Source organism: Oncorhynchus keta, unplaced genomic scaffold, assembly GCF_023373465.1.
Source record: "Oncorhynchus keta strain PuntledgeMale-10-30-2019 unplaced genomic scaffold, Oket_V2 Un_contig_6537_pilon_pilon, whole genome shotgun sequence".
NCBI classification, from domain to species: domain Eukaryota; kingdom Metazoa; phylum Chordata; class Actinopteri; order Salmoniformes; family Salmonidae; genus Oncorhynchus; species Oncorhynchus keta.
This window is the reverse complement of record NW_026288916.1, coordinates 26,543-50,391: the sequence shown is the minus strand read 5'-3', so window position 1 is coordinate 50,391 and position 23,849 is coordinate 26,543. Positions and strand designations below refer to the sequence as shown.

Genomic DNA, 23,849 nt, shown 5'->3' with positions numbered 1-23,849 from the left:
TCCCAAATGGGACGCTGTTTGGAGGTTCAGATTGGGACTGGGCTACGACATAGGATGAGTCCCAAATGGGACGCTGTTTGGAGGTTCAGATTGAGACTGGGCTACGACATAGGATGAGTCCCAAATGGGACGCTGTTTGGAGGTTCAGATTGAGACTGGGCTACGACAGAGGATGAGTCCCAAATGGGACACTGACTGGAGGTTCAGATTGGGACTGGGCTACGACATAGTATGAGTCCCAAATGGGACACTGACTGGAGGTTCAGATTGGGACTGGGCTACGACAGAGGATGAGTCCCAAATGGGACACTGACTGGAGGTTCAGATTGGGACTGGGCTACGACATAGGATGAGTCCCAAATGGGACACTGACTGGAGGTTCACATTGGGACTGGGCTACGACAGAGGATGAGTCCCAAATGGGACACTGACTGGAGGTTCAGATTGGGACTGGGCTACGACATAGGATGAGTCCCAAATGGGACACTGACTGGAGGTTCAGATTGGGACTGGGCTACGACATAGGATGAGTCCCAAATGAACACTGACTGGAGGTTCACATTGGGACTGGGCTACGACAGAGGATGTGTCCCAAATGGGACACTGACTGGAGGTTCAGATTGGGACTGGGCTACGACATAGGATGAGTCCCAAATGAACACTGACTGGAGGTTCACATTGGGACTGGGCTACGACAGAGGATGGGTCCCAAATGGGACAGCAATATTGCACTACTTTTGATTTCAGCCCGTATGCTGTGGTGGACAACTCCACTGTACTCCCTGCATCCTGGTCCACTTCCTGCCCGACTAGATGTTCAGTCATTGCATTGCATCAACCAATGGTTGAATGCCACATCATCAACTGTGCAGTCAGGCATCAGATCAGTTAATCTATCCAGGCGAGATCTGACACGTGTCTGTAATGTAGCCAGACAGGAACCTCTACCTGACATGTAGCCAGACAGGAACCTCTACCTGACATGTAGCCAGACAGGAACCTCTACCTGACATGTAGCCGGACAGGAACCTCTACCTGACATGTAGCCGGACAGGAACCTCTACCTGTAATGTAGCCAGACAGGAACCTCTACCTGACATGTGGTCAGACAGGAACCTCTACCTGACATGTGTCTGTAATGTAGTCAGACAGGAACCTCTACCTGACATGTAGTCAGACAGGAACCTCTACCTGACATGTGTCTGTAATGTAGCCAGACAGGAACCTCTACCTGACATGTAGTCAGACAGGAACCTCAACCTGACGTGTGTCTGTAATGTAGCCAGACAGGAACCTCTACCTGACATGTAGCCAGACAGGAACCTCAACCTGACTTGTGTCTGTAATGTAGCCAGACAGGAACCTCTACCTGACATGTAGCCAGACAGGAACCTCTACCTGACATGTGTCTGTAATGTAGCCAGACAGGAACCTCTACCTGACATGTGTCTGTAATGTAGTCAGACAGGAACCTCTACCTGACATGTGTCTGTAATGTAGTCAGACAGGAACCTCTACCTGACATGTGTCTGTAATGTAGTCAGACAGGAACCTCTACCTGACATGTGTCTGTAATGTAGTCAGACAGGAACCTCTACCTGACATGTGTCTGTAATGTAGTCAGACAGGAAGCTGACATCGTCCGCTGTGTGTCTCTCTCCTGGTCCAGGTGTCAGGTGTTCATCAAGGCTAAGATGCAGTCAGACGATAAGAGGAGGGCTCACTTCCAGAACGTGCTTCCTTTCCCTGGTATCAAGACGTATGTGGATCCTGACACATATGAAGACCCAACGCAGGCTGTCCACGAGTTCACCAAGGAGATAGATCCTTCTAGAATACGCATCGAGAGGGTGATAGGAGCAGGTACCGAGACACACACACACACACACACACACACACACACACACACACACACACACACACACACACACACACACACACACACACACACACACACACACACACACACACACACACACACACACACACACACACACACACACACAGTAGTTATATAGGATGGTGTGTATAGACAGTAGTTATATAGAATGGTGTGTATAGACAGTAGTTATATAGGATGGTGTGTATAGACAGTATAGACAGTAGTTATATAGGATGGTGTGTATAGACAGTAGTTATATAGGATGGTGTGTATAGACAGTAGTTATATAGGATGGTGTGTATAGACAGTAGTTATATAGGATGGTGTCTATAGACAGTAGTTGTATAAGATGATTTGTATAGACAGTAGTTATATAGGATGGTGTGTATAGACAGTAGTTGTATAAGATGATTTGTATAGACAGTAGTTATATTAGATGGTGTCTATAGACAGTAGTTGTATAGAATGATTTGTATAGACAGTAGTTATATAGGATGGTGTCTATAGACAGTGGACAGCAGGTATCCTCGTGGTTAGAGCGTTGGGCCAGTAACCGAAAGGTTGCAAGATCGAATCCCCGAGCCGAAAAGGTTAAATTCTGTCGTTCTGCCCCTGAACAAGACTGTTCCTAAGGTGTCATTGTAAATAAGAATTTGTTCTTAACTGACTAGTTAAATAAAAGGTAAAATAAATTTAAAAAACGTAGTGTTTTCTCCAGCAGTAGAATGTTAGTGAGGGTTTCCCCCAGCAGTAGAATGTTATTGAGGGTTTCCCCCAGCAGTAGAATGTTATTGAGGGTTTCCCCCAGCAGTAGAATGTTATTGAGGGTTTCCCCCAGCAGTAGAATGTTATTGAGGGTTTCCCCCAGCAGTAGAATGTTATTGAGGGTTTCCCCCAGCAGTAGAATGTTATTGAGGGTTTCCCCCAGCAGTAGAATGTTATTGAGGGTTTCCCCAGCAGTAGAATGTTATTGAGGGTTTCCCCCAGCAGTAGAATGTTATTGAGGGTTTCCCCCAGCAGTAGAATGTTATTGAGGGTTTCCCCAGCAGTAGAATGTTATTGAGGGTTTCCCCAGCAGTAGAATGTTATTGAGGGTTTCCCCCAGCAGTAGAATGTTATTGAGGGTTTCCCCCAGCAGTAGAATGTTATTGAGGGTTTCCCCAGCAGTAGAATGTTATTGAGGGTTTCCCCCAGCAGTAGAATGTTATTGAGGGTTTCCCCCAGCAGTAGAATGTTATTGAGGGTTTCCCCCAGCAGTAGAATGTTATTGAGGGTTTCCCCAGCAGTAGAATGTTATTGAGGGTTTATCCCAGCAGTAGAATGTTATTGAGGGTTTCCCCCAGCAGTATAATGTTATTGAGGGTTTCCCCCAGTAGTGAGGGTTTCCCCAGCAGTAGAATGTTATTGAGGGTTTCCCCAGCAGTAGAATGTTTTGAGGGTTTCCCCAGCAGTAGAATGTTATTGAGGGTTTCCCCAGCAGTAGAATGTTATTGAGGGTTTCCCCCAGCAGTAGAATGTTATTGAGGGTTTCCCCCAGGTAGAATTTCCCCCAGTAGAATGTTATTGAGGGTTTCCCCAGCAGTAGAATGTTATTGAGGTTTCCCCAGCAGTAGAATGTTAGTGAGGGTTTCTCCAGTCCCGATCCTGTCTGTTTTAAGTTATGTGACTGCCATCTAGTGGACACTGTGTCTAAGTGTGAGCTGGTTATTCACCTCACTGTGGGGGTTTCCCCAGCAAGGATATAGCACTCAGATCAGTGGTTAGATTCATCACCAGGGGAGTCTTCCAACTAGACAGTATTGAGTCTGATTAGACAGTGATTGGCCTAAATCAATGAGGATCTGCTTGGGGTTTCCCCAGCTTGTAGTGTTGACTGACTATTTCAAAAGAATGTTATTTTCCCCAGCAGAGGTCTACTTCCATAAACTGATATGAGTTTTGTATTTTTCTCCCAGCTCAATGTTATTGAGGTGAATGCACTGGCTGTAGAATGTTATTGGATAAGAGTCTGCTAAATGACTCACATGTTGATGTGTGTGTGTGTGTGTGTGTGTTGTGTGTGTGTGTGTGTGTGTGTGTGTGTGTGTGTGTGTGTGTGTGTGTGTGTGCAGTAGTGTGTTGTGTGTGTGTGTAGTGTTGTGCAGTAGAATGTTATTGTGGGTTTCGTGTGTTATTGTTTTCCCCAGCAGTAGAATAGTGTTATTGTTACCTGTCCTCCTCCAGTGAGTTCGGGGAGGTGTGCAGCAGTAGAATGTTATGCGGGTTTCCCAGGTCAGAAGGAGATCCGGGTGGCCATTAAGACCCTGAAGGGAGGCTACGTGGAGCCCCAGAGAAGAGACTTCCTCAGAGAGGCCTCCATCATGGGACAGTTTGACAACCCCAACATCATACGGCTGGAAGGGTGGTCACCAGAGTAAGAGAATCCTCTGCTGTATGGATCAGCACGGCAGCGTAGTCTAGAACATGGGAGAAATAACAACCTCCGTTAAAGTCAACTATAGTGGGGCCAGCACGGAGCCTTGTGGAACACAGTATTTAACATTTGATTCTATAGTGGGTCCAGCAGTAGAGCCTTGTGGAACACCGTATTTAACATTTGATTCTCCCCCATAGTGTTATTGGGGTTTCCAGCAGTAGAATGTTATTGAGGGTTTCCCCCAGCAATAGAATACTATTTTCCCAAGTAGAATGAGGGTTTCTAGAACACCCTGTATGTTTTAACATTTGATTCTATAGTGGGTCCAGCACTGAGCCTGTGTGGAACACCGTATTTAACATTTGATTCTATAGTGGGTCCAGCACTGAGCCTTGTGAGTGGCCTGTGGAACACCGTATTTAACATTTGATTCTATAGTGGGTCCAGCACTGAGCCTTGTGGAACACCGTATTTAACATTTGATTCTATAGTGGGTCCAGCACTGAGCCTTGTGGAACACCATATTTAACATTTGATTCTATAGTGGGTCCAGCACTGAGCCTGTGTGGAACACCGTATTTAACATTTGATTCTATAGTGGGTCCAGCACTGAGCCTTGTGGAACACCGTATTTAACATTTGATTCTATAGTGGGTCCAGCACTGAGCCTCCATCATGGAACACCGTATTTAACATTTGATTCTATAGTGGGTCCAGCACTGAGCCTGCTGTGGAACACCGTATTTAACATTTGATTCTATGGGGTCCAGCAATGGAACAACCTCCGTTTAACATTTGATTCTATAGTGGGTCCAGCACTGAGCCTTGTGGAACACCGTATTTAACATTTGATTCTATAGTGGGTCCAGCACTGAGCCTTGTGGAACACCGTATTTAACATTTGATTCTATAGTGGGTCCAGCACTGAGCCTTGTGGAACACCGTATTTAACATTTGATTCTATAGTGGGTCCAGCACTGAGCCTTGTGGAACACCGTATTTAACATTTGATTCTATAGTGGTTCCAGCACTGAGCCTTGTGGAACACCGTATTTAACATTTGATTCTATAGTGGGTCCAGCACTGAGCCTTGTGGAACACCGTATTTAACATTTGATTCTATAGTGGGTCCAGCACTGAGCCTTGTGGAACACCGTATTTAACATTTGATTCTATAGTGGGTCCAGCACTGAGCCTTGTGGAACACCGTATTTAACATTTGATTCTATAGTGGGTCCAGCACTGAGCCTTGTGGAACACCGTATTTAACATTTGATTCTATAGTGGGTCCAGCACTGAGCCTTGTGGAACACAGTATTTAACATTTGATTCTAAATGATACGTCCCTTTTCAGAGGTGGTTTCACATGGGTTAAGTAATGACTTTGTGTTTTTCTGTTTCACCAGGCAGACCTGTGATGATTGTGGTGGAATACATGGAGAACGGGTCCCTGGACTCTTTTCTGAGGGTGAGAGTGACTCCTATACAAACTGATTTACTACAGATACTCTATGTCATGTAGGAAGTCTGTCCTCTCTCTCTCTCTCTCTCTCTCTCTCTCTCTCTCTCTCTCTCTCTCTCTCTCTCTCTCTCTCCCTCTCCCTTTCCTCTCCCCTCTCTCTCTCAGCAGCCTCTTTGTCATGTAGGAAGTTTGTCACTTCTCTCTCTCTCCCTCTCCTTTCCTCTCTCTCTCTCCAGCAGCCTGATACTTTGTCATGTAGGAAGTATGTCCTCCTCTCTCCCTCCCTCTCCCCTCTCTCTCCAGCAGCCTGATACTTTGTCATGTAGGAAGTTTGTCACTTCTCTCTCTCTCCTCTCTCTCTCTCTCCCTCTCCCTCTCTGGTCTCCCTCTCCCTCTCCCTCTCTCTCTCTCTCTCTCTCTCTCTCTCTCTCTCTCTCTCTCTCTCTCTCTCTCTCTCTCTCTCTCTCTCTCTCTCTCTCTCTCTCTCCTCTCTCTCCCCTCTCTCTCCAGCAGCCTGATACTTTGTCATGTATGAAGTATGTCCTCTATCTCTCTCCCTCTCCAGCAGCATGATGGCCACTTCACAGTGGTCCAGCTGGTGGGGATGCTGCATGGCGTGGCGTCAGGGATGACCTACCTGTCTGACTTGGGCTACGTGCACCGTGACCTGGCCGCTCGCAACATCCTGGTAGATGAGGGTCTGGTGTGTAAGGTGTCTGACTTCGGCCTGTCCAGAGTCCTAGAGGACCACCCTGAGCCTGCATATAACACCATGGTAAGGAGTGGGTGTGTGTGTGTGTGTGTGTGTGTGTGTGTGTGTGTGTGTGTGTGTGTGTGTGTGTGTGTGTGTGTGTGTGTGTGTGTGTGTGTGTGTGTGTGTGTGTGTGTAAGGTGTTTAACTTCAGTCCATAGGGTCCTGGTTAATAGAAGTGTACTATATAGGGGTTAGACTTCAGTCCATAGGGTCCTGGTTAATAGAAGTGTACTATATAGGGGATAGACTTCAGTCCATAGGGTCCTGGTTAATAGAAGTGTACTATATAGGGGTTAGACTTCAGTCCATAGGGTCCTGGTTAATAGAAGTGTACTATATAGGGGATAGACTTCAGTCCATAGGGTCCTGGTTAATAGAAGTGTACTATATAGGGGATAGACTTCAGTCCATAGGGTCCTGGTTAATAGAAGTGTACTATATAGGGGATAGACTTCAGTCCATAGGGTCCTGGTTAATAGAAGTGTACTATATAGGGGATAGACTTCAGTCCATAGGGTCCTGGTTAATAGAAGTGTACTATATAGGGGTTAGACTTCAGTCCATAGGGTCCTGGTTAATAGAAGTGTACTATATAGGGGTTAGACTTCAGTCCATAGGGTCCTGGTTAATAGAAGTGTACTATATAGGGGATAGACTTCAGTCCATAGGGTCCTGGTTAATAGAAGTGTACTATATAGGGGTTAGACTTCAGTCCATAGGGTCCTGGTTAATAGAAGTGTACTATATAGGGGTTAGACTTCAGTCCATAGGGTCCTGGTTAATAGAAGTGTACTATATAGGGGATAGATATAGGTTTTATTTCTGTCCTCTGTCCAGGGGGATAAGATCCCGGTCCGTTGGACAGCTCCCGAGGCCATCACCTACAGGAAGTTCTCTTCAGCCTCCGACGTCTGGAGCTACGGCATCGTCATGTGGGAAGTGATGTCGTACGGGGAGAGACCTTACTGGGAGATGTCCAATCAGGATGTGAGTTATGGTGTTCTGTTATTCCCTCTTGTCCAATCAGGATGTGAGTTAAGGTGTTCTGTTATTCCCTCTTGTCCAATCAGGATGTGAGTTCTAATGTTCTGTTATTCCCTCTTGTCCAATCAGGATGTGAGTTCTAATGTTCTGTTATTCCCTCTTGTCCAATCAGGATGTGAGTTATGGTGTTCTGTTATTCTGGCTGAGGTGATCCTGTCTATAGGGAGGGTTACCTCTCCCTGTCCCCATGGACTGTCCTGTGGTTCTACATTACAGGTGATCCTGTCTATAGAGGAGGGTTACCGTCTCCTGTCCCCATGGACTGTCCTGTGGTTCTACATTACAGGTGATCCTGTCTATAGAGGAGGGTTACTGTCTCCCTGTCCCCATGGACTGTCCTGGGGTTCTACATTACAGGTGATCCTGTCTATAGAGGAGGGTTACCGTCTCCCTGTCCCCATGGACTGTCCTGTGGTTCTACATTACAGGTGATCCTGTCTATAGAGGAGGGGTACCGTCTCCCTGTCCCCATGGACTGTCCTGTGGTTCTACATTACAGGTGATCCTGTCTATAGAGGAGGGTTACCGTCTCCCTGTCCCCATGGACTGTCCTGTGGTTCTACATTACAGGTGATCCTGTCTATAGAGGAGGGTTACCGTCTCCCTGTCCCCATGGACTGTCCTGTGGTTCTACATTACAGGTGATCCTGTCTATAGAGGAGGGTTACCATCTCCCTGTCCCCATGGACTGTCCTGTGGTTCTACATTACAGGTGATCCTGTCTATAGAGGAGGGTTACCGTCTCCCTGTCCCCATGGACTGTCCTGTGGTTCTACATTACAGGTGATCCTGTCTATAGAGGAGGGTTACCGTCTCCCTGTCCCCATGGACTGTCCTGTGGTTCTACATTACAGGTGATCCTGTCTATAGAGGAGGGTCACCGTCTCCCTGTCCCCATGGACTGTCCTGTGGTTCTACATTACAGGTGATCCTGTCTATAGAGGAGGGTTACCGTCTCCCTGTCCCCATGGACTGTCCTGTGGTTCTACATTACAGGTGATCCTGTCTATAGAGGAGGGGTACCGTCTCCCTGTCCCCATGGACTGTCCTGTGGTTCTACATTACAGGTGATCCTGTCTATAGAGGAGGGTTACCGTCTCCCTGTCCCCATGGACTGTCCTGTGGTTCTACATTACAGGTGATCCTGTCTATAGAGGAGGGTTACCGTCTCCCTGTCCCCATGGACTGTCCTGTGGTTCTACATTACAGGTGATCCTGTCTATAGAGGAGGGTTACCGTCTCCCTGTCCCCATGGACTGTCCTGGGGTTCTGCACCAGTTGATGCTTCACTGCTGGCAGAAGGAGAGAGGGCAGAGACCTCACTTCAACAGCCTGGTCTCCTTCCTGGATAAACTCATCAGGAACCCCACTAGTCTACTGACACTGGTGGACAACAGGTAACCCCTGACCCCTAACATATTACCCTTACGTTGACCCTAATGCCTGACCCTAACCTCTGACCCTTACCCCTAACCCTTGAACCTAATATCTGACCCTAAGCCCTGACCCTAACCCTTACCCCTAACCTCTGACTCTGACCCTAACTCTAACCCCTGACACTAACCTCTGACCCTTATCCCTGACCCTAACTCTTACCCCTAACCTCTGACTCTGACCCTAACCCTAACCCCTGACACTAACCTCTGACCCTTATCCCTGACCCTAACTCTTACCCCTAACCTCTGACTCTGACCCTAACCCTAACCCCTGACACTGGTACATAGTCTAGTTAGAGGAGGAGTAGAATACAGTACATAGTCTAGTTAGAGGAGTAGAATACAGTACATAGTCTAGTTAGAGGAGGAGTAGAATACAGTACATAGTCTAGTTAGAGGAGTAGAATACAGTACATAGTCTAGTTAGAGGAGCAGAATACAGTACATAGTCTAGTTAGAGGAGGAGTAGAATACAGTACATAGTCTAGTTAGAGGAGGAGTAGAATACAGTACATAGTCTAGTTAGAGGAGCAGAATACAGTACATAGTCTAGATAGAGGAGTAGAATACAGTACATAGTCTAGATAGAGGAGCAGAATACAGTACATAGTCTAGTTAGAGGAGCAGAATACAGTACATAGTCTAGATAGAGGAGTAGAATACAGTACATAGTCTAGATAGAGGAGCAGTAGAATACAGTACATAGTCTAGTTAGAGGAGTAGAATACAGTACATAGTCTAGATAGAGGAGGAGTAGAATACAGTACATAGTCTAGTTAGAGGAGCAGAATACAGTACATAGTCTAGATAGAGGAGCAGAATAGGAGCAGAATACAGTACATAGTCTAGATAGAGGAGGAGTAGAATACAGTACATAGTATAGTTAGAGGAGCAGAATACAGTACATAGTCTAGATAGAGGAGGAGTAGAATACAGTACATAGTCTAGATAGAGGAGGAGTAGAATACAGTACATAGTCTAGTTAGAGGAGCAGAATACAGTACATAGTCTAGTTAGAGGAGCAGAATACAGTACATAGTCTAGTTAGAGGAGTAGAATACAGTACATAGTCTAGATAGAGGAGTAGAATACAGTACATAGTCTAGATAGAGGAGGAGTAGAATACAGTACATAGTCTAGTTAGAGGAGTAGAATACAGTACATAGTCTAGATAGAGGAGGAGTAGAATACAGTACATAGTCTAGATAGAGGAGGAGCAGAATACAGTACATAGTCTAGATAGAGGAGGAGTAGAATACAGTACATAGTCTAGTTAGAGGAGCAGAATACAGTACATAGTCTAGTTAGAGGAGCAGAATACAGTACATAGTCTAGATAGAGGAGGAGTAGAATACAGTACATAGTCTAGATAGAGGAGCAGAATACAGTACATAGTCTAGATAGAGGAGCAGAATACAGTACATAGTCTAGATAGAGGAGTAGAATACAGTACATAGTCTAGATAGAGGAGCAGAATACAGTACATAGTCTAGATAGAGGAGCAGAATACAGTACATAGTCTAGATAGAGGAGGAGCAGAATACAGTACATAGTCTAGATAGAGGAGGAGTAGAATACAGTACATAGTCTAGTTAGAGGAGCAGAATACAGTACATAGTCTAGTTAGAGGAGCAGAATACAGTACATAGTCTAGATAGAGGAGGTGTAGAATACAGTACATAGTCTAGTTAGAGGAGCAGAATACAGTACATAGTCTAGTTAGAGGAGCAGAATACAGTACATAGTCTAGATAGAGGAGTAGAATACAGTACATAGTCTAGTTAGAGGAGCAGTAGAATACAGTACATAGTCTAGATAGAGGAGTAGAATACAGTACATAGTCTAGTTAGAGGAGGAGTAGAATACAGTACATAGTCTAGTTAGAGGAGCAGAATACAGTACATAGTCTAGATAGAGGAGCAGAATAGGAGCAGAATACAGTACATAGTCTAGATAGAGGAGGAGAATACAGTACATAGTCTAGTTAGAGGAGCAGAATACAGTACATCGTCTAGATAGAGGAGGAGTAGAATACAGTACATAGTCTAGTTAGAGGAGGAGCAGAATACAGTACATAGTCTAGTTAGAGGAGTAGAATACAGTACATAGTCTAGATAGAGGAGGAGCAGAATACAGTACATAGTCTAGTTAGAGGAGGAGTAGAATACAGTACATAGTCTAGTTAGAGGAGTAGAATACAGTACATAGTCTAGATAGAGGAGGAGGGAATACAGTACATAGTCTAGATAGAGGAGCAGAATACAGTACATAGTCTAGATAGAGGAGGAGCAGAATACAGTACATAGTCTAGATAGAGGAGGAGCAGAATACAGTACATAGTCTAGATAGAGGAGGAGTAGAATACAGTACATAGTCTAGATAGAGGAGCAGAATACAGTACATAGTCTAGATAGAGGAGTAGAATACAGTACATAGTCTAGATAGAGGAGGAGTAGAATACAGTACATAGTCTAGATAGAGGAGCAGAATACAGTACATAGTCTAGATAGAGGAGTAGAATACAGTACATAGTCTAGTTAGAGGAGCAGAATACAGTACATAGTCTAGATAGAGGAGTAGAATACAGTACATAGTTTAGATAGAGGAGTAGAATACAGTACATAGTCTAGATAGAGGAGGAGCAGAATACAGTACATAGTCTAGTTAGAGGAGTAGAATACAGTACATAGTTTAGATAGAGGAGGAGCAGAATACAGTACATAGTCTAGATAGAGGAGGAGCAGAATACAGTACACAGTCTAGATAGAGGAGGTGTAGAATACAGTACATAGTCTAGATAGAGGAGGAGCAGAATACAGTACATAGTCTAGATAGAGGAGGGTTAGTAGAATACAGTACATAGTCTAGATAGAGGAGGAGTAGAATACAGTACATAGTCTAGATAGAGGAGTAGAATACAGTACATAGTCTAGATAGAGGAGTAGAATACAGTACATAGTCTAGTTAGAGGAGTAGAATACAGTACATAGTCTAGATAGAGGAGTAGAATACAGTACATAGTCTAGATAGAGGAGCAGAATACAGTACATAGTCTAGATAGAGGAGCAGAATACAGTACATAGTCTAGTTAGAGGAGCAGAATACAGTACATAGTCTAGTTAGAGGAGCAGAATACAGTACATAGTCTAGATAGAGGAGGAGTAGAATACAGTACATAGTCTAGTTAGAGGAGTAGAATACAGTACATAGTCTAGATAGAGGAGCAGAATACAGTACATAGTCTAGATAGAGGAGGAGTAGAATACAGTACATAGTCTAGTTAGAGGAGTAGAATACAGTACATAGTCTAGATAGAGGAGGAGTAGAATACAGTACATAGTCTAGATAGAGGAGTAGAATACAGTACATAGTCTAGATAGAGGAGCAGAATACAGTACATAGTCTAGATAGAGGGGCAGAATACAGTACATAGTCTAGTTAGAGGAGCAGAATAGGAGCAGAATACAGTACATAGTCTAGTTAGAGGAGCAGAATACAGTACATAGTCTAGTTAGAGGAGCAGAATACAGTACATAGTCTAGATAGAGGAGGAGTAGAATACAGTACATAGTCTAGTTAGAGTAGCAGAATACAGTACATAGTCTAGATAGAGGAGCAGAATACAGTACATAGTCTAGATAGAGGTGCAGAATACAGTACATAGTCTAGTTAGAGGAGCAGAATACAGTACATAGTCTAGTTAGAGGAGCAGAATACAGTACATAGTCTAGATAGAGGAGGTGTAGAATACAGTACATAGTCTAGTTAGAGGAGCAGAATACAGTACATAGTCTAGATAGAGGAGCAGAATACAGTACATAGTCTAGTTAGAGGAGCAGAATACAGTACATAGTCTAGTTAGAGGAGCAGAATACAGTACATAGTCTAGTTAGAGGAGCAGAATACAGTACATAGTCTAGATAGAGGAGTAGAATACAGTACATAGTCTAGATAGAGGAGTAGAATACAGTACATAGTCTAGATAGAGGAGGAGCAGAATACAGTACATAGTCTAGATAGAGGAGGAGTAGAATACAGTACATAGTCTAGTTAGAGGAGCAGAATACAGTACATAGTCTAGATAGAGGAGCAGAATACAGTACATAGTCTAGATAGAGGAGGAGCAGAATACAGTACATAGTCTAGATAGAGGAGGAGCAGAATACAGTACATAGTCTAGATAGAGGAGGAGTAGAATACAGTACATAGTCTAGATAGAGGAGGAGTAGAATACAGTACATAGTCTAGTTAGAGGAGCAGAATACAGTACATAGTCTAGTTAGAGGAGCAGAATACAGTACATAGTCCAGTTAGAGGAGCAGAATACAGTACATAGTCTAGATAGAGGAGGTGTAGAATACAGTACATAGTCTAGATAGAGGAGCAGAATACAGTACATAGTCTAGATAGAGGAGCAGAATACAGTACATAGTCTAGTTAGAGGAGCAGAATACAGTACATAGTCTAGTTAGAGGAGCAGAATACAGTACATAGTCTAGATAGAGGAGGTGTAGAATACAGTACATAGTCTAGATAGAGGAGCAGAATACAGTACATACTCTAGATAGAGGAGCAGAATACAGTACATAGTCTAGATAGAGGAGGAGTAGAATACAGTACATAGTCTAGATAGAGGAGGTGTAGAATACAGTACATAGTCTAGATAGAGGAGCAGAATACAGTACATACTCTAGATAGAGGAGCAGAATACAGTACATAGTCTAGATAGAGGAGGAGAATACAGTACATAGTCTAGTTAGAGGAGCAGAATACAGTACATAGTCTAGATAGAGGAGCAGAATACAGTACATAGTCTAGTTAGAGGAGTAGAATACAGTACATAGTCTAGTTAGAGGAGCAGAATACAGTACATAGTCTAGATAGAGGAGCAGAATACAGTACATAGTCTAGATAGAGGAGCAGAATACAGTACATAGTCTAGTTAGAGGAGCAGAATACAGTACATAGTCTAGTTAGAGGAGCAGAATACAGTACATAGTCTAGATAGAGGAGGTGTAGAATACAGTACATAGTCTAGATAGAGGAGCAGAATACAGTACATACTCTAGATAGAGGAGCAGAATACAGTACATAGTCTAGTTAGAGGAGCAGAATACAGTACATAGTCTAGTTAGAGGAGCAGAATACAGTACATAGTCTAGATAGAGGAGGAGTAGAATACAGTACACAGTCTAGATAGAGGAGCAGAATACAGTACATAGTCTAGATAGAGGAGCAGAATACAGTACATAGTCTAGATAGAGGAGTAGAATACAGTACATAGTCTAGATAGAGGAGCAGAATACAGTACATAGTCTAGATAGAGGAGGAGTAGAATACAGTACATAGTCTAGATAGAGGAGGTGTAGAATACAGTACATAGTCTAGATAGAGATCCTAGAATCCTGGCAGAATACAGTACATACTCTAGATAGAGGAGCAGAATACAGTACATAGTCTAGTTAGAGGAGCAGAATAGGAGCAGAATACAGTACATAGTCTAGTTAGAGGAGTGGAATACAGTACATAGTCTAGATAGAGGAGGAGCAGAATACAGTACATAGTCTAGTTAGAGGAGCAGAATACAGTACATAGTCTAGTTAGAGTAGCAGAATACAGTACATAGTCTAGATAGAGGAGCAGAATACAGTACATAGTCTAGATAGAGGAGCAGAATACAGTACATAGTCTAGTTAGAGGAGCAGAATACAGTACATAGTCTAGATAGAGGAGTAGAATACAGTACACAGTCTAGATAGAGGAGTAGAATGCAGTACATAGTCTAGATAGAGGAGTAGAATACAGTACATAGTCTAGATAGAGGAGGAGAATAGGAGCAGAATACAGTACATAGTCTAGTTAGAGGAGCAGAATACAGTACATAGTCTAGATAGAGGAGCAGAATACAGTACATAGTCTAGTTAGAGGAGCAGAATACAGTACATAGTCTAGTTAGAGGAGCAGAATACAGTACATAGTCCAGATAGAGGAGTAGAATACAGTACATAGTCTAGATAGAGGAGCAGAATATCCTGTCAGACAGCACCAGAGCAATGTGCTGTGCCCAGTCATTGTACCCAGTCATTGTGCCCAGTCATTGTTCGGCCCAGTCATTGGTCAGCCCAGTCATTGGTCAGCCCAGTCATTGGTCAGCCCAGTCATTGGTCAGCCCAGTCATTGGCCAGCCCAGTCTCGTTGGTCAGCCCAGTCATTGGTCAGCCCAGTCATTGGTCAGCCCAGTCATTGGCCAGCCCAGTCTCGTTGGTCAGCCCAGTCATTGGTCAGCCCAGTCACTGTTCAACAAATAACCATTCTAAATTCAATCTCAAGTTAAAAAGAGCCACTATTTTTTATTTCTCAATCTCAACTCGGAATGAAAGCTTGACTCCCATTCGCCATTCGTGTTCATAGGCTATAATGGGATCTCGAGGCAGTATGACTGTTTGAAACCCTGAAACATTTAACTTCAGTTCAAGGCATGTCTAGCTTCAGTTCAATTAATAAGGCATGTCTAGCTTCAGTTCAAGGCATGTCTAGCTTCAGTTCAATTAATAAGGCATGTCTAGCTTCAGTTCAAGGCATGTCTAGCTTCAGTTCAATTAATAAGGCATGTCTAGCTTCAGTTCAATTAATAAGGCATGTCTGGCTTCAGTTCAAGGCATGTCTAGCTTCGAGGGAGCCTGGCCAATATCCATCCATTTAGCTTCAGTTCAATTAATAAGATATGTCTAGCTTCAGTTCAATTAATAAGGTTATATGTCTAGCTTCAGTTCAATTAATAAGATATGTCTAGCTTCAGTTCAATTAATAAGATATGTCTAGCTTCAGTTCAATTAATAAGATATGTCTAGCTTCAGTTCAATTAATAAGATATGTCTAGCTTCAGTTCAATCCTATCAACCCATAATAAGATATGTCTAGCTTCAGTTCAATTAATAAGGCATGTCTAGCTTCAGTTCAATTAATAAGGCATGTCTAGCTTCAGTTCAATTAATAAGGCATGTCTAGCTTCAGTTCAATTAATAAGGCATGTCTAGCTTCAGTTCAATTAATAAGGCATGTCTAGCTTCAGTTCAATTAATAAGGCATGTCTAGCTTCAGTTCAATTAATAAGGCATGTCTAGCTTCAGTTCAATTAATAAGGCATGTCTAGCTTCAGTTCAATTAATAAGGCATGTCTAGCTTCAGTTCAATTAATAAGATATGTCTAGCTTCAGTTCAATTAATAACGCATGTCTAGCTTCAGTTCAATTAATAAGGTTATATTATCTAGCTTCAGTTCAATTAATAACCCATGTCTAGCTTCAGTTCATTAATCAACCCATGTCTAGTTCAGTTCAATTAATAAGATATGTCTAGCTTCAGTTCAATTAATAAGGCATGTCTGGCTTCAGTTCAATTAATAACCCATGTCTAGCTTCAGGTCAATTAATCAACCCATATGTCTAGCTTCCTGTTCAATTAATCAACCCATCCTGGCTTCAGTTCATTATCAACCCATCCTGGTTCAGTTCAATTAATAAGGCATCCTGGCTTCAGTTCAACCCATAAGGCATGTCAAGCTTCAGTTCAATTAATAACCCATGTCTAGTTCAGTTCAATTAATCAACCCATCCTGGCTTCAGTTCAATTAATAAGGCATGTCTAGCCATCCTGGTTCATATTATCAACCCATCCTGGCTTCAGTTCAATTATCAACCCATGGTCTAGGTTATTATGGCCAATATCCATCCGTAGAAACGTAGAGGCAGTTATTATATAAAGACTTCCTCATAGTATTATTTCTCACCAGCATTTCACATCAAATTTATTTCGTTGCCCAGAAGCCAAAGGCACAATCCTGGTTATATTATCAACCCATCCTGGTTATATTATCAACCCATCCTGGTCGTATTATCAACCCATCCTGGTCGTATTATCAACCCATCCTGGTCGTATTATCAACCCATCCTGGTTATATTATCAACCCATCCTGGTTATATTATCAACCCATCCTGGTTATATTATCAACCCATCCTGGTTATATTATCAACCCATCCTGGTCATATTATCAACCCATCCTGGTTATATTATCAACCCATCCTGGTTATATTATCAACCCATCCTGGTTATATTATCAACCCATCCTGGTTATATTATCAACCCATATCAACCCATCCTGGTTATATTATCAACCCATCCTGGTTATATTATCAACCCATCCTGGTTATATTATCAACCCATCCTGGTTATATTATCAACCCATCCTGGTTATATTATCAACCCATCCTGGTCATATTATCAACCCATCCTGGTCGTATTATCAACCCATCCTGGTCATATTATCAACCCATCCTGGTCATATTATCAACCCATCCTGGTTATATTATCAACCCATCCCATCCTGGTTATATTATCAACCCATCCTGGTCATATTATCAACCCATCCTGGTCATATTATCAACCCATCCTGGTTATATTATCAACCCATCCTGGTTATATTATATTATCAACCCATCCTGGTCATAACCCATCCTATCAGCCCATCCTGGTCGTATTATCAACCCATCCTGGTCGTATTATCAACCCATCCTGGTTATATTATCAACCCATCCTGGTTATATTATCAACCCATCCTGGTCATATTATCAACCCATCCTGGTCGTATTATCAACCCATCCTGGTCATATTATCAACCCATCCTGGTTATATTATCAACCCATCCTGGTCATATTATCAACCCATCCTGGTTATATTATCAACCCATCCTGGTTATATTATCAACCCATCCTGGTTATATTATCAACCCATCCTGGTCATATTATCAACCCATCCTGGTCGTATTATCAACCCATCCTGGTCGTATTATCAACCCATCCTGGTTATATTATCAACCCATCCTGGTTATATTATCAACCCATCCTGGTTATATTATCAACCCATCCTGGTCATATTATCAACCCATCCTGGTTATATTATCAACCCATCCTGGTCATATTATCAACCCATCCTGGTTATATTATCAACCCATCCTGGTCATATTATCAACCCATCCTGGTCATATTATCAACCCATCCTGGTTATATTATCAACCCATCCTGGTTATATTATCAACCCATCCTGGTTATATTATCAACCCATCCTGGTCATATTATCAACCCATCCTGGTTATATTATCAACCCATCCTGGTTATATTATCAACCCATCCTGGTTATATTATCAACCCATCCTGGTTATATTATCAACCCATCCTGGTTATATTATCAACCCATCCTGGTTATATTATCAACCCATCCTGGTTATATTATCAACCCATCCTGGTTATATTATCAACCCATCCTGGTTATATTATCAACCCATCCTGGTTATATTATCAACCCATCCTGGTCATATTATCAACCCATCCTGGTTATCAACCCATTATCAACCCATCCTGGTTATATTATCAACCCATCCTGGTTATAACAACCCATCCTGGTCATATTATCAACCCATCCTGGTTATATTATCAACCCATCCTGGTCGTATTATCAACCCATCCTGGTTATATTATCAACCCATCCTGGTTTATCATCCTGGTTATATTATCAACCCATCCTGGTCATATTATCAACCCATCCTGGTTATATTATCAACCCATCCTGGTTATATTATCAACCCATCCTGGTCATATTATCAACCCATCCTGGTCATATTATCAACCCATCCTGGTCATATTATCAACCCATCCTGGTCATATTATCAACCCATCCTGGTTATATTATCAACCCATCCTGGTTATATTATCAACCCATCCTGGTCATATTATCAACCCATCCTGGTTATATTATCAACCCATCCTGGTCATATTATCAACCCATCCTGGTTATATTATCAACCCATCCTGGTCGTATTATCAACCCATCCTGGTTATATTATCAACCCATCCTGGTCGTATTATCAACCCATCCTGGTCATATTATCAACCCATCCTGGTTATATTATCAACCCATCCTGGTCATATTATCAACCCATCCTGGTTATATTATCAACCCATCCTGGTCGTATTATCAACCCATCCTGGTCGTATTATCAACCCATCCTGGTCGTATTATCAACCCATCCTGGTTATATTATCAACCCATCCTGGTTATATTATCAACCCATCCTGGTTATATTATCAACCCATCCTGGTCATATTATCAACCCATCCTGGTCATATTATCAACCCATCCTGGTCATATTATCAACCCATCCTGGTTATATTATCAACCCATCCTGGTTATATTATCAACCCATCCTGGTCATATTATCAACCCATCCTGGTTATATTATCAACCCATCCTGGTCATATTATCAACCCATCCTGGTTATATTATCAACCCATCCTGGTCATATTATCAACCCATCCTAGTTATATTATCAACCCATCCTGGACATATTATCAACCCATCCTGGTTATAGTGTCTTGGTATTGTTTCATGTTCCCATTAAGCTCTTCGTGAAACATGGTTGTTCAGTCTTTAGTATTTCTGTTAGTCACATCATTTTACTGTTTGGAAGAATGTATTGACCGGTTAACAAGGGTCAGGTAGTTGGCATCGTCCCTAATCTATTTCATGGGTAGGACACTCCAGGTCCCATTGTCCCCGCATTGCTTCTTCATGGATCGTGTTGTTTTTTGGGGGGAAATGGGTTGACAAGCTCCCCTTGACTTGTAGAAGATAATGCAGCTCGAAGGACTATGTTTGAGAGTTGACTCTCCATTGGGCCCATTTAAATTTGTGATTTCTTGTTTATAGTTTTCGATTAGTATTATTTGTGGGTTAGGGTTAGGGTTTGTTTGTCGTTTTTTCTGCGCTGTTGGCAGCTAGTAACCTAAGCATTTGGCTGGCCTATTAGCAGCTAGTAACCTAAGCATTTGGCTGGCCTGTTAGCAGCTAGTAACCTAAGCATTTTGCTGGCCTGTTAGCAGCTAGTAACCTAAGCATTTGGCTGGCCTGTTAGCAGCTAGTAACCTAAGCATTTTGCTGGCCTGTTAGCAGCTAGTAACCTAAGCATTTGCTGGCCTATTAGCAGCTAGTAACCTAAGCATTTGGCTGGCCTATTAGCAGCTAGTAACCTGTTAGCATTTGGCTGTAACCCTAAGCATTTGGCTGGCCTGTTAGCAGCTAGTAACCTAAGCATTTGGCTGGCTGTTAGCAGCTAGTAACCTAAGCATTTGGCTGGCCTGTTAGCAGTAACCTAAGCATTTGGCTGGCCTAAGCAGCTAGTAACCTAAGCATTTGGCTGGCCTGTTAGCAGCTAGTAACCTAAGCATTTGGCTGGCCTATTAGCAGCTAGTAACCTAAGCATTTGGCTGGCCTGTTAGCAGCTAGTAACCTAAGCATTTGGCTGGCCTGTTAGCAGCTAGTAACCTAAGCATTTGGCTGGCCTGTTAGCAGCTAGTAACCTAAGCATTTGGCTGGCCTGTTAGCAGCTAGTAACCTAAGCATTTGGCTGGCCTGTTAGCAGCTAGTAACCTAAGCATTTGGCTGGCCTGTTAGCAGCTAGTAACCTAAGCATTTGGCTGGCCTATTAGCAGCTAGTAACCTAAGCATTTGGCTGGCCTGTAACCTAAGCATTTGGCTGGCCTGTTAGCAGCTAGTAACCTAAGCATTTGGCTGGCCTGTTAGCAGCTAGTAACCTAAGCATTTGGCTGGCCTGTTAGCAGCTAGTAACCTAAGCATTTGGCTGGCCTGTTAAGATGAGCTAGCAAGCATTTGGCTGTAACCCTAAGCATTTGGCTGCACTGTTAGCAGCTAGTAACCTAAGCATTTGGCTGGCCTATTAGCAGCTAGTAACCTAAGCATTTGGCTGGCCTAAAAGCAGCTAGTAACCTAAGCATTTGGCTGGCCTATTAGCAGCTAGTAACCTAAGCATTTGGCTGGCCTATTAGCAGCTAGTAACCTAAGCGTGTGGCACCACCAGCTCAGTCTCTCATATCTCCCATTTCTCTTCCTCTCTGCAGCGACCTCAGTTTTTGGCAGAATCACTGGAGGACGTGCCCTAGGACTACCCTCTGTTCATCTCCATCGGTGATTGGCTGGACTCCATCAAGATGAGCCAATACAAGAACCAGTTCCTGGCAGCAGGGTTCACCACCCTGGACTCTGTCTCCACCATGAGTATAGAGTGAGTGGATCAGGAGATGCCAGCCTTCCCAAATAGCAGCCTATTCCCTGCATTCTGACCAGAGATGATTTATTTAGTCAATATAACCCTCAAGCTACTGTGCTTATTGAGTTCATCTTATTTATTTATTTGTATTTTATTTTTTACAATAAAAAGCACCCTGCATGCATACAAACTAACCTCACCAACATCTGGCATCACCCTGCCCAGACCCTCACCAACATCCACAACATCACCCTGCCCAGACCCTCACCAACATCACCCTGCCCAGACCCTCACCAACATCACCCTGCCCAGACTGGACCCTCACCAACATCACCCTGCCCAGACCCTCACCAACATCACCCTGGCCTCAGCAGCCCTCAACCTAACATCACCCTGCCCAGACCCTCACCAACATCACCCTGCCCAGACCCTCACCACAGCTAGTCACCTAAGCACAACTCACCTGTTGCCCAGACCCTCACCAACATCACCCTGGCCTGTTAGCCCAGAACCCTCACCAACATCACCCTGCCCAGACCCTCACCAACATAGTAGACCCTCACCCATTTGCCCAGACCCTCACCAACATCCAGCTCACCAACATCACCCTGCCCAGACCTCACCAACATTTGGCCCTGCCCAGACCCTCACCAACATTCACCAACATCACCCTGCCCAGACCCTCACCAACATCCTCACCAACATCACCCTGGCCAGACCCTCACCAACATCCTACAGCATCACCCTGCCCAGACCCTCACCAACATCACCCCCTCACCAACATCACCCTAGACCTCAAACATCACCCTGCCCTGTTAGAGACCCTCACCAACATCAACCTAAGCATCACCCTGGCCTGTTCACCCTGCAGACCCTCACCAACATCCAAACATCACCCTGCTGGCCTGTTAGCAGCCCTAACCACCCTGCCCAGATTCACAACATCACCCTGCCCAGCCCTCAGTAACCTAAGCATTTGGCATGCCCAGACCCTCACCAACATCACAGCTAGTAACCTCAAGCATCACCCTGCCCAGCCTCACCAACATCACCCTGCCCAGACCCTCACCAACATCAAGACCTCACCAACATCACCCTGCCCAGACCCTCACCAACATCACCCTAGACCCTAAGCATTTGGCTGGACCCTATTAGCAACTCACCCTGTAAGACCTCACCAACATCACCCTGCCCAGACCAGCTCACCAACCAAAGCATTTGGCTGCCCAGACCCTCACCAACATCACCCTGCCCAGACCCTCACCAACATCACCCTGCCCAGACCCTCACCAACATCACCCTGCCCAGACCCTCACCAACATTTGCCCAGACCCTCACCAACATCACTGCCCAGACCCTCACCAACATCACCCTGCCCAGACCCTCACCAACATCACCCTGCCCAGACCTCACCAACATTGGCCTGCCCAGACCCTCACCAACATCAGCCCTGCCCAGACCCTCAAACCTAAGACATTTCATATGCTGGCCCTTAATCAATAGCTTTTTATAGTAACCTTAGGGTAGCGAAGAACAAAAGTGGATACACCACCAGAGCTCAGTCTCCCATATTTTGTAGACAGTTTAATAGTGCTCTTCCTCTCTGTACGACTCATTTTCCACAATCATTCTGGCACCCTAGTAATTGATTATACCACAGACAATGTATCATCTAATTCCAGAATCCATATAAAACAATCTGGCTGACCCTCATCAAGATGAGCCAATCACCCAGTTCCCCACACAGGCAGCAGATGGTTCCTCACCACACAGAGTCACCAACATCCCTGCCCAGACCCTCCACCATGAGTCACCAGAGTCAACCCTAGACCCTCACACAGAGTCAACCCTACCCCGCTCACAGAACAGTCTGACCAACATGGATCCCATCAGAGAACCCAGGGCATACCTGGCTCCCAAATAGCAGCCTACCAACCACCCTGCCCAGATACCTGACCAACAGAGTATTTATTTAGGGCAATATAACTTCAATCTACTGAGTACCCTCACCAACATACCTGGCCAGAGTTCATCTTATTTATTTATTTGTATGTTATTTTCACAATAAAAACCACCCGCATATACAAACTAACCTCCCAGACATCTACAACATCACCCTGCCCAGATAGTGTATGTATCTCACCAACATCACCCTAACCAGACCCTCTGTATCTCCTCTAAACAGTTAACCTAACTCATATAGTGTCTGTATCTCCTCTAAACAGTTAACCTAACTCATATAGTGTCTGTATCTCCTCTAAACAGTTAACCTAACTCATATAGTGTCTGTTTCTCCTCTAAACAGTTAACCTAACTCATATAGTGTCTGTATCTCCTCTAAACAGTTAACCTAACTCATATAGTGTCTGTATCTCCTCTAAACAGTTAACCTAACCTCATATAGTGTCTGTATCTCCTCTAAACAGTTAACCTAACTCATACAGTGTCTGTATCTCCTCTAAACAGTTAACCTAACTCATATAGTGTCTGTATCTCCTCTAAACAGTTAACCTACCTCATATAGTGTCTGTATCTCCTCTAAACAGTTACGTTAACCTAACTCCCTATAGTGTCTGTACCTCCTCTAAACAGTTAGCCTAACTCATATAGTGTCTGTATCTCCTCTAAACAGTTAACCTACCTCATATAGTGTCTGTATCTCCTCTAAACAGTTAACCTAACTCATATAGTGTCTGTATCTCCTCTAAACAGTTAACCTACCTCATATAGTGTCTGT

General features: G+C 43.7%; 1 long non-coding RNA gene and 1 pseudogene across 2 annotated transcripts; one reads left to right on the top strand and one right to left on the bottom strand.

Annotated features, from left to right (window-relative positions):
- Positions 1 to 23,849, top strand: part of LOC127925980 (ephrin type-A receptor 6-like) — a 115,078-nt pseudogene that overhangs the window by 89,891 nt on the left and 1,338 nt on the right.
- Positions 23,290 to 23,831, bottom strand: LOC127925977 (uncharacterized). Of its 2 annotated transcripts, none has more exons than XR_008122994.1 (3): positions 23,715 to 23,831; positions 23,423 to 23,507; positions 23,290 to 23,382 (listed from the first exon to the last, which is right to left on the bottom strand). It is a non-coding gene; the product is annotated as an uncharacterized LOC127925977 (long non-coding RNA). The 2 variants fall into 2 exon arrangements; XR_008122993.1 differs by lacking the exon at positions 23,715 to 23,831 and adding an exon at positions 23,589 to 23,623.